This window comes from Montipora capricornis, chromosome 7 (assembly GCF_036669925.1).
Source record: "Montipora capricornis isolate CH-2021 chromosome 7, ASM3666992v2, whole genome shotgun sequence".
In the NCBI taxonomy this organism is placed as follows: domain Eukaryota; kingdom Metazoa; phylum Cnidaria; class Anthozoa; order Scleractinia; family Acroporidae; genus Montipora; species Montipora capricornis.
Window position 1 is genome coordinate 17,910,960 of NC_090889.1, and position 10,000 is coordinate 17,920,959.

At 40.2% G+C, this 10,000-nt stretch overlaps 1 long non-coding RNA gene across 1 annotated transcript; it reads right to left on the reverse strand.

The window, feature by feature from the left end:
• Positions 1-30: 30 nt before the first annotated feature.
• On the reverse strand, positions 31-1,203 carry LOC138057464 (uncharacterized). The gene is made up of 3 exons (XR_011133680.1): positions 1,137-1,203; positions 417-468; positions 31-86 (listed from the first exon to the last, which is right to left on the reverse strand). It is a non-coding gene; the product is annotated as an uncharacterized lncRNA (long non-coding RNA).
• Positions 1,204-10,000: the final 8,797 nt, after the last annotated feature.

The window sequence follows — 10,000 nt, forward strand, 5'->3', positions numbered from 1 at the left end:
TATTCAGAGGCTTATTGGCATAGTTCTTGCCATTTCTCGTCTTCTAGGAGAGTCAAGAACTTGTCCACCCGATCCCGCTTGTTGGACTGGTAAAGAAAAAACAAATGTTGAGTTGAAAAACATGTCGATGAGTTGAGACATCGAAAGTAACCGTAAAGTTTTCAAAGAGTGAAACCGATACAGGAAGGGTATTATAAACACAAATTTGCTCAACTAGGAAACATGCATCATTAATTTTAAAAGATTAGAATCCATGTTTTTTCACAACCGAAACATAGATTTGCATAGGAATAAAGCTTTATTTTTAATTTTGGAAATCAATGCGGCACAGGAACACCAACATTATATGCCCTGTTGTCATGTGAAAATTACTTTAGATGGTAAAATGAATTTCGTCCAATTTAGATTTAATGTACCTGAATAGCCATTTCTGCCATCATAAGTAGTTTCTTTATGCCAATAAATACCCTTGAAGAAAAAAATTATTGTTAACAGTTAACACAGCAAATATTCCATCAATTGAAGCTATGGTCCTCGCAGTTATGAACGCAATGCAAAAAGCAAGAACGTACACGAGCCACTGGCGATCGCACGAACGGAGATCATCCCATCGTCTGAAGCATGAAGCGACGAAGAGTAATGCTACTTCCCCCTTAACGGGTCACTGGTCCATTGAAAGGCTATCCCCCTGAGTGTGTCACAGGGCACCATTAATACACTTGAATGATGAGACAGCGTGGAACTAATATTCTTTTCCAAAGGAAACAACACGATAGTAGAGCCGGGTCTCCAATCAGCGACCCCCTAAGGACGGGAATTCGGCGAAAGACCTTAGACAGCAATGACCAAAACCAGGTTACTGACCAGCGGTTTTCGTTAAAACAATGGTTTACTGAGGGTGCTGAGTCTCGCGGGCTCAGAAAACCTGGTGTTATTTAAGGTTTTTGGTACGCTAATCACTACGCTACCGCGCCTCCTCACACCAGGTGCCTTCTAGTTCCCAGAGCCCCTCATCTTAGGGGTTCCTTATAACATAAAGACGATGTAGATTGTTCAAAGGTTGTTTGTTTCATGGGTTGGTGAAAACAGAAAACCGCAATATATTGATGATTGTAACTTCTCTGACACTAATGTACCTTTGTTGACCAATATTTCTCTCGATTTCTTTGACTTCGTCGGCATCAAACAACTTAACGCCCTGAACAAAACACAAATATCACAGCTTAAAAGCATGCAAACCAGATACAAAGGCTCCCACAACCCAGGCTTTGGCTATGCCAACTAGCTTGCGAACGTTTCTGTTAAGTTTGGGAAACAACTTGAGGTCTTCCTTTATCACTCGCTATTGGTAGCAATGAAAAGCTGAAAGCACTCTCCAAAGTGCTTTCAGCGAGATAACTAATATCAATGCCAGGACTCGAGGTAGGACTTCAGCCAGGATTCGAGCTGGGACTCGAGTTAGCACTCGAGTTCAACCCATGGACACGGGACCCGAATTACCTGGGAATATTGATTACTGAAACCGTCACCTCACAAATCGACCATCACACCGCTAGCTGCTGAGGGGCAATATTTTAAACACAATTTGATAATGCTGTATAATCAAACGGCAACAAACAATGTTAAACACTTCACAAATTTTAAAATCAAAACTTAGGCCCAATTAATCTAGCTTAGGCCTAATTACTCTTCAGCAGCGATATTCCATGGGAGACTTAAATTAATCTTTTTTTTTAGAGAGCGACGTCTTGATTTCCAGTCTTGATCTCGAGGCCTGGCTCGAGTCCTAGCTCGAGTCCTGGCTCGAGTCCGAACTCGAGTCCCGGCTCGAGTCCAAACTGAAGTCCCGGCTCGAGTCCGAACTCGAGTCCCGGCTCGAGTCCGAACTCAAGTCCCGGCTCGAGTCTTAAGGAGAGTCCCAGGTCGAGTCCTGACTCGATATTTAGGTATCCTCTTTCAGAGCACTTGAGAAAATGCCTTCGAGCTAACTTTGACGAAAACCCACTCAGAGCAGAGTTTAAATGGTGCTGCAAAGAACCGCCTCTCATTTCATCGTTGTAAAACGTGACACGGTTTAATAATGATCTTTTCTCCTCCAGAAATTTCTATAACAGAGTTGCTTGAGGTCCATAAATGCTTTTATTTCCCCTTTGCTCTTCCCCCGTGACTCTTTTCATCGATAAACAGCTTTCATAAACCCTAACCCTAACTGTCTGTTCAATAATTCTCTCTATATAAACGAGAGATTAGGAGAGTAATGTGAGACAACAATGTTGAGTGCTACTGACCTGAAACACTGATTTGAGATGATCAGGTGAAGACAAGCAGGAAACATGAATGACGGTGTTCAACGCTTCTACAATTCGCATGGTTTCCAATACGTCGCAACAGCTAGTTGTTCCGATAATGATTAGCTTGCGACCCTAAAATCCAAGGAGAATGTATGGTGAACATCACCCGGCTGCCCTGTCCTCTTTAATTAAGACATGCTGTTGTCGTTCTTTTTGTGAAAGTTTACAGTGTCAAGCAGAGCAAGGGGCAAAATAGACATAAGGAAAACAGGAGAATGTTTTACCAAAAACTAAAAAGAAAGTAGTATATCTTTCGGAAAAAAATAGGACGAAAAAAGAATTGGTTTGCATCTTACGTGATAACGGCCATGTTGGTGTACAGAACAATGCATTAAAATGTCTTTTGAGAATTTTATTCTATTATGCAAAACTTGTGGGGCCATTTTGTATTGTTCTGTACACCAACATGGCCGTCCCACCCCGGGGATGCAAACCAAGAACGCTTTCCATTTGACAGAACTGACCAGCCAGACCGGGCATTTGGAAGGACTATTGCTACAACGTCTTCAAATTAACACGCTTCGAAGTTGATATATTCTCCTCCAGGCGAATGCGAGGGATTATCATGCAAGTGTTCATTCACATTGTTGCATTTTCTTCTCAAACTGACGGGTCTGGCCAGCCAGTTCTGACAAAAGGTAAGCGCCCCAAGAATGGATGTTTTTCACGTGACGTCCTCACCGTCATGTTGGTGGACGAAAACGAAAGATTAGCTCACTTTTTGTTCGTTCACCGGAAATTGAACATTGCAGCATTGTCACCTCGGTCTGAAGACACTGGTTGCAAACCATAAGGCTCGAGACAAAAACAAGCAAGAGCCCTAGAGAATTTGTAAGTTTGAGTTTGAGTGAGGCTCCAGCACTTACTGGAAAGGTCAGACCACAGCACCGGGAACTTCGTGCCCTACTCTTTTCGAATAATCTGTGGGTTCTTTAACGTCCCACACAGTTAATAGAAAGCTTTAGCAACCAGAAAGGCGACGGCAACGAGGACGTCACAAATTTGCAAATTTAGTGAGCAAAAGTAATAGCTTTGCACACTCTGCATATACGGAGTTATACGGTAATGGGAGTGACAATAATGGAGGGTTTTCACTCACGTGACCAGCAGCCATATTGGATTACTGAAAGAAAAGAAAGCATTTGCATAAAAATAAAGTTTAATTCCCGGAGGATTCGTTTGGTAACCATCATGGCCTCTATACCTTTGTTTTGGAACACCAACATGGCCGCCGTGACGTCATGTGAAAACGCTATATTGTCAACCTCTTTACCGTATATAACTCCGCGCTTAGTTTTTATGCGAAAGAAATAGGGGTCTGACTTGAGGTGGTCTAGTAGATTCGTCAGGGTTTAGTAATGCTTTATTTGTTGCATGTAGGAAACCGTTGCGTTCCTAGAATTTGCTAGGTTTAGGTGGTTTCACGTTTGAGGAAGAATTGAAGCTCTGACTAAAACGTCATTGAGTGATTTGTCCTTCCTGTAAGCAGTAATAGGAGCATTAGGAAAGATGCTCGTTCATGTTGATCATGCTTTTTCTGATGAGTTTGCTGCAGTGAACGCCGTATCAGGTTCCAAGACCGGTTTCGGAATACAGAGTGGATTCCCTCCTCAGTTACGTGCCTTAAGGTAATTCCATTGAAAATGACGTACTATCCAGACTTTTGTCAAACTCTGCACAAATGATATTCATACACAGGACGCTGAAAAAATGCAATAAAAAGATGGGGTCACCATGCTTGTTTTCGCGCTACACTGATTCCCTTTATTCTAAGTGTTTTTTTACCAAACTACGCGAGTAGTGGTCGAAACTTGATCAACCGGAAACATTGTTATATTGGAAAAAACTACTGAATATTACTGAAAATTTGAGCTTACTTGTTTGTCTGGGCTATGATCTTTTAGTAAAGTGATTTCAAATTGATCAATCTTGCAAATAAATATAAGCAAATTGGGGCTTCAAAATGATCATTTTCCGCAAAAGGGAGAGAGCAGATTTTGACGAAATGTTCGTTGAAGGTGCTTCTTTTATAGTCCTGCGAGTGGCGTCCCTCGTTTTAATCAACCTACCCTTGTAAAATTCATTAATTATTCATAAGGATGACAGCCAACAGAAAAGCACTATTCAGGTCACATGTGTTGGTTTGTAAATCCCGATAAAGTTCAACGGTCTGAAAGCACGGGGAGGGATTAAATAGATAGCAGGGAAAGGCTGGAGTTGATGAATTTTTAATTAGTTGACTTATCAGTAAAATTAAATTTCATAAAGATTTCTAACTCGCCTAATTAGTATGCTTAACTTTAATAAAAACGAGTACTGTAAATTTGTACAAAGTTTCTTAATCAATCAGAAGTTTAACATTTCAGTCACAACTATTAAAGCACAAACTAACAAATAAAGCGAATCGGGCGGATAACACTTTCCATTTTGCTTGGCCACTTCACAACGAACTGAATTTGCTCAACCAAAAGTTTAGCTTATTTGGTGACATGTGCTCTACTGAAACGGTCACATCTTCAACATCTTCGCATTTAAGACCGGCCATTCTAACAACTTCTGACATTGCACATTTACTTTGCCGTCGCTGCTGCCATTCCTCGAAGACTTTTCTACCCCATTTAGTGTTGTATTGTGTTGCTTTCGGAGTGGCTCCAACACTCTTCTTCTTTACTCTTTAAAGAGCGAAACCAGCCAGCCATATTTCTACCAAAATGAATTGCTAAATTCAATGCTAAACTCCTATGGGACAACTCCACGCCCACGTGGTTAACATAACAATCAAAATCTACTGTTTCATTTCACAAGTAAGATACAATATTCGCGTCCGACCTTTATGGGCATTTAAAACGGCGAGCCGCAGGCGAGCCGTTTTAAATGCCCATCAAGGTCTCCCGCTCATATTAGCAAACTTATTTTAAAGCCACAGAAATGTTCCAATACACGCATTTGCCTTTATGCCATCTTCTCAGTGTTAAGAAGGGTTTGATCAAAAGAGAGACATTTCAGCTTTCAGTACAATCGCAAAGTTACATATCTTCTTGGTAAAATTGTCGGCGAGCGAGGGAAGACAGGCGAAAACTGGCGCAACTCGCAGCCGGAAAATTGATGGAAAGGACAATTTTATGCATACAAGAGAAACTGAGGTAGGAGAGTGAATCCCTGTGCCCCGTAATAATCCAGTTTTAAATTTTTGCAGCACGTGCGAACACTATTTATAACATCGGTTCCGTCTACGGCTTGGATACATTTTGCAGGCAGAATTTCGAGCAAAATAAGCGATTTTCGAGGCGAGCATTCTGCTGGCAGAATAAGGCATTTTCCAGCAGAATTTGAGCAGAATAAGGAGAAATCGGCGGCACTAATGATATGCAAAAAAGTTGTAATAAAACTTCGAAGCGACATTCAAATACTAATGGGAAATACCTCGCGTTTGATTTGATTACTTGACCTAAAGTAAGATGAATTACAGTTTTGCTACGCATAGAGCGAGTTGCAATCGAATGTGATAAAACCAAAACCAAAGTAATTACTTTGGCCAATCAAAAAGGACGTAGACAATCCAGAAACCAATGAAAACTCGAAGTAATTACACGTAGCCGATACAAAGCGCGGGAAAATGTGCACCACGAGCCACGATTGGTTTTGGTTTCACTACTAAGTGGTAGAAAAAGAGGCGCGAGAACTTTGAACCAATCACTGAGTGAAGTAATGCAAAACCAAAGCAATTCGCCAATTACTTTCGATACTCAATTGAAAATCGCTCTAATGAATATCTAACTGCTTTTTAGAGGTTAGGCCCCGGCTTCCTACTATATTTGTTTTGGATACCGAGCAGAATTCGAGCAGAATATGTGAGTTTTACGAGCACTGCCGGCAGGCAGAATAAGCCATTTTACAAGCAGAATTTATTCATCCCCAGTCCCTTCAGAAGGACGCGTGCGAAGTATGACGTGGTTTCGAGATGGACCAATCGGCATGCATTCCATAAATAACTGGCCATGTCACCGTGCACTAAGACTAGATTGAAAAAATATTATCATTGGTAGCGGGCCATGTTTGGGGGTTTAGTTTTCTTCGCTTATATTCTGTTGATGCAAATCATTCGCTGTGGTTTCTGGTTACCTTTCTCAGCTTTTTCTTCAGCAGCTCAAGTAACGCTTGTAAAACGGTGTTGGAAAATCTCGGACCAATGGTGACATAATCTAAAAACAAGAAATGAAGAACCCAGCTCTGGGTCTTTTAAGATATAAAGCCGACAGTCATTGCCTGTTTAAAACTTAAAGTGACCTGTGTTCCCTACGGACAAAAAAAAACAAAAAAGATAAATTTCATCCCATGCGGAATACAGCTGCAAGTGAATTGTCTAAGAGAAGCCTTGTTTTCTGAGAGCTGTACAAAGCAATAACTGTCATACCTTTGGGAAATAGTCTTTTTTCTCGAGCTCCGACTCGTGTATATTGGAAAACAATGACACACTCAGGAAATTAAACGTTAACTGACTTATTTTTCCTCGAAATCAGATATGAAGCGTAGATAGTTGTATGCTTAAAGCTAGCAACCAAAATGCTAAAGATCACACATGGCTACGTAAAGGAGTCTACAGCACGCCCTCGCTCAGAAATAGAAAAGAAAACATACCCAGCAGACGCTCTATGTCATCAACAATGATACAGGTGAGATCTGACTTGTCTGCATCGTCAAATATCTACGAAAACATAAAAAAAATTAAAAGCAGAAACGGGACACCTGGACTATCTTTCGGTGATCTTGTTACATGTATATTTATGCGGAAAACTGCTTCGACTTGAATCGATAAATCAAAACAAACTGTTAGGTGTCCTTAACAGGTGTCCTTGAGGCACGGAAGGACGCCGGAACTGAACATTTCGCACGCCAGGACAGTGGTCTCTCCCAGATTTTAAAAGTAATCGTCAATCATCAGTGAAAAGACACCTGGAAGTATAAATGTAGTAAGTGACAAAACAAGTTAAAGGAAAGCAGCTAACTTCCGGTTGCTTTCGTGGCTCTCGTGCGTAAGTTCCCTTTCGAGACGTTTCTGAGCCACGAACAAAGGCCGGAAGTGAGCTGTTCTCCTATTTAAGTTATCTTGACCCAAACACATTTACATTGTTATATTGTTAAGTATGTTTTCACCACTGTAAACGAACAGTTTACAAACTTGGGAGAGGCTAGTATCCTGGCATGCGGAATTACTTCCCGTTTCCTTGCGTGCGTGATGAAGCTGGGCGACGCCGGCGAAGAAAGAGTGTTACCTATTGAAAACGATTTTTTTTTTTCATCTCCTTCCTCCTTTGCTCTTGCCTTAGACATTCAATTTTATTTTTCAATACAGGCCCCTTGATTGCGCTCTAAAGAAATCGTTGAGGTCAAAAATAAAATTTCGAAGGGAAGAAGTGTTTTTTTTTCGATGATGACTCGGGGGCAATCGGAAAAATCCGAGGTCGTACCTACGACCTTCCGATTACTAGTTCGGATGCTCTGCTGCCACTGAGCTACAGGAGACTCGTTGGGGCAAGAAAAAATGGCAATATGCAAGTTAGGTAAGGATCTAAGAGAACTCTTAGACTACACTGCATTCATAAAGTGTCTTTACCTTTTTAATCGTTTGACATTTTGCACTTTCTATGAATCCAATCATATGTTCAGGGGAACACATTTTGATGAATGGAAAGTCGGAATTAAGAGCCATTTGAACCGCAAGAGCTGTTTTACCACAACCAACTGGACCTATAAAAGAAAAAAAAAAGAATATTAAAACAAAAGAGCCTGGTCGCAGACTACGTTCGTTCGCTTCAGGCTCATTCACTGCGACAGCAATTACGATATTCTAATCTCGAAATTTTTTACGTATATTATTTATAAGTAATTACATGATTTTTCTGTCCACGTTCGATATTTCAATAGGGAGTTTAAGAAATCAAGACGGCTACCATAACGAAAACGTCACCTCAAAATACAAGTTTGAGCAATTTGAAATAAGTCACGGCTATTCCATCTTGTTTGTGTTATACAATATGGGCGAAGTATCCATCAAATGGATTGGTACGCACGGATTTAAAGCAAAGACAGAGAATGAAAGATTCACTGCGGTGTTCTCACGTTGTCGTCAAAACTTTAAAATTGGTCATTTCAAGTTGTTGTTTTGACGAGTACGGGAAAGAAGCTTACAAAAATGTACTCAGCACGATCATTTTTCCGCCTTTAACCAATAATATTGCAGCTTTATGGTGTTGTCGTTTCCGTAGCTGTCGTCGTTTCTTAAACTCCCTAAAATTCACGGTTAATGCCATAATGGATAGACGAAAAGGATATTGGACATCTCGTGACAATTACACGATGTACATAGATTAGAAGGTCACCAACGTAATATTCCCCCGCACCGTATTCAAGTGTTTCGTATAACACTGATCAGCAGTGTTTAATTCAAAGCACCCATTCCGAATAGCACTGATCTACAAGTAGTTAAGTCTAACACCCATTTTAAACCGGTTAGCTTTCAATTTTGGTGATGCGTATCTATTTAAATATTAGGAAAAGTCGCACTTACTCATCGGCTTGCTTCGATGGTCCAGTGGGTAGCAATGATGCAAAAAGGTCGCTTATGGTCCAGGTTCAACCTTCTCGACCTTCATGTTCTTAAAAAATCTTGGACCTTTATAGCGTGCTTTTTCAAATTAAATTGACGAGAAAATTTTTAAGTACAGAGTTAACTTCATGTAACTAAAGTGAAAGAGGAAATATCCTTTTCGTCTATCACAAATACCACTCACCAAAATTCACACATGGATATATCTGCTTCGAGGCCTTATGTTCAATTTGAATATTATTTTGTTTAGTTATATCCAATGAGACTTGTAATAAAAGAAAACAGCACTGTGCCGTGAGATTTGACCATAAAGCCTCGTAGCCATGCCTGAATATTGATATATCGAACTCGGCCTACCATTAGCACTTAGTCAAATCGAGGTTTCACTGTAATATTCCAGCCAAATTGCACGATTACCTATACAAATAATCATTACATCTCGAAGAAGATGATTCTGGGCAAAACTAATCTTTATGTAGGAGTGTTGTAGTGAACTTGAAAAACGCTGAGCCGACTTTTTGAAGGATTACATAAACTACACTGAGTCCTTTTCAGTTTTTGTCCATTCATGCATCTATTTGGCTTAATTAAATTTCTTTTATGTTCTTCATTGAATACACTTACGTGTAAATGCAACGTGAGTGATGTTCTCTTTTCCCCAAATCCACGTTTACTCGTTTTATAAGAATACAGCCAATTAATGAAAGCGTCCCTCTGAACTCTCCTCCAAGTAAAGATACCCTTTACAAAAAATTGCGATGGCCCTAACACATACATTATTGGATGAAATAAATATATTTGAAGCGCAGGTTATAAAAAAAGAGTAAAGTTATTTATTTATTTATTTATTTATTTTTACTATTTAATGTCAACACTTGTCTTGGCAAAGCTCTTCTTCAGCGGAAGATCACTGATAAAGATAACAAAAAAGAGGGCCCAAGATAGATCCCTGGGGAACTCCTGATGTAACACTAGACCAGGAAGAGTGCTTACCATCAATGATGACTCTGTGATAACGATCAGACAATTAAACCGTACACCA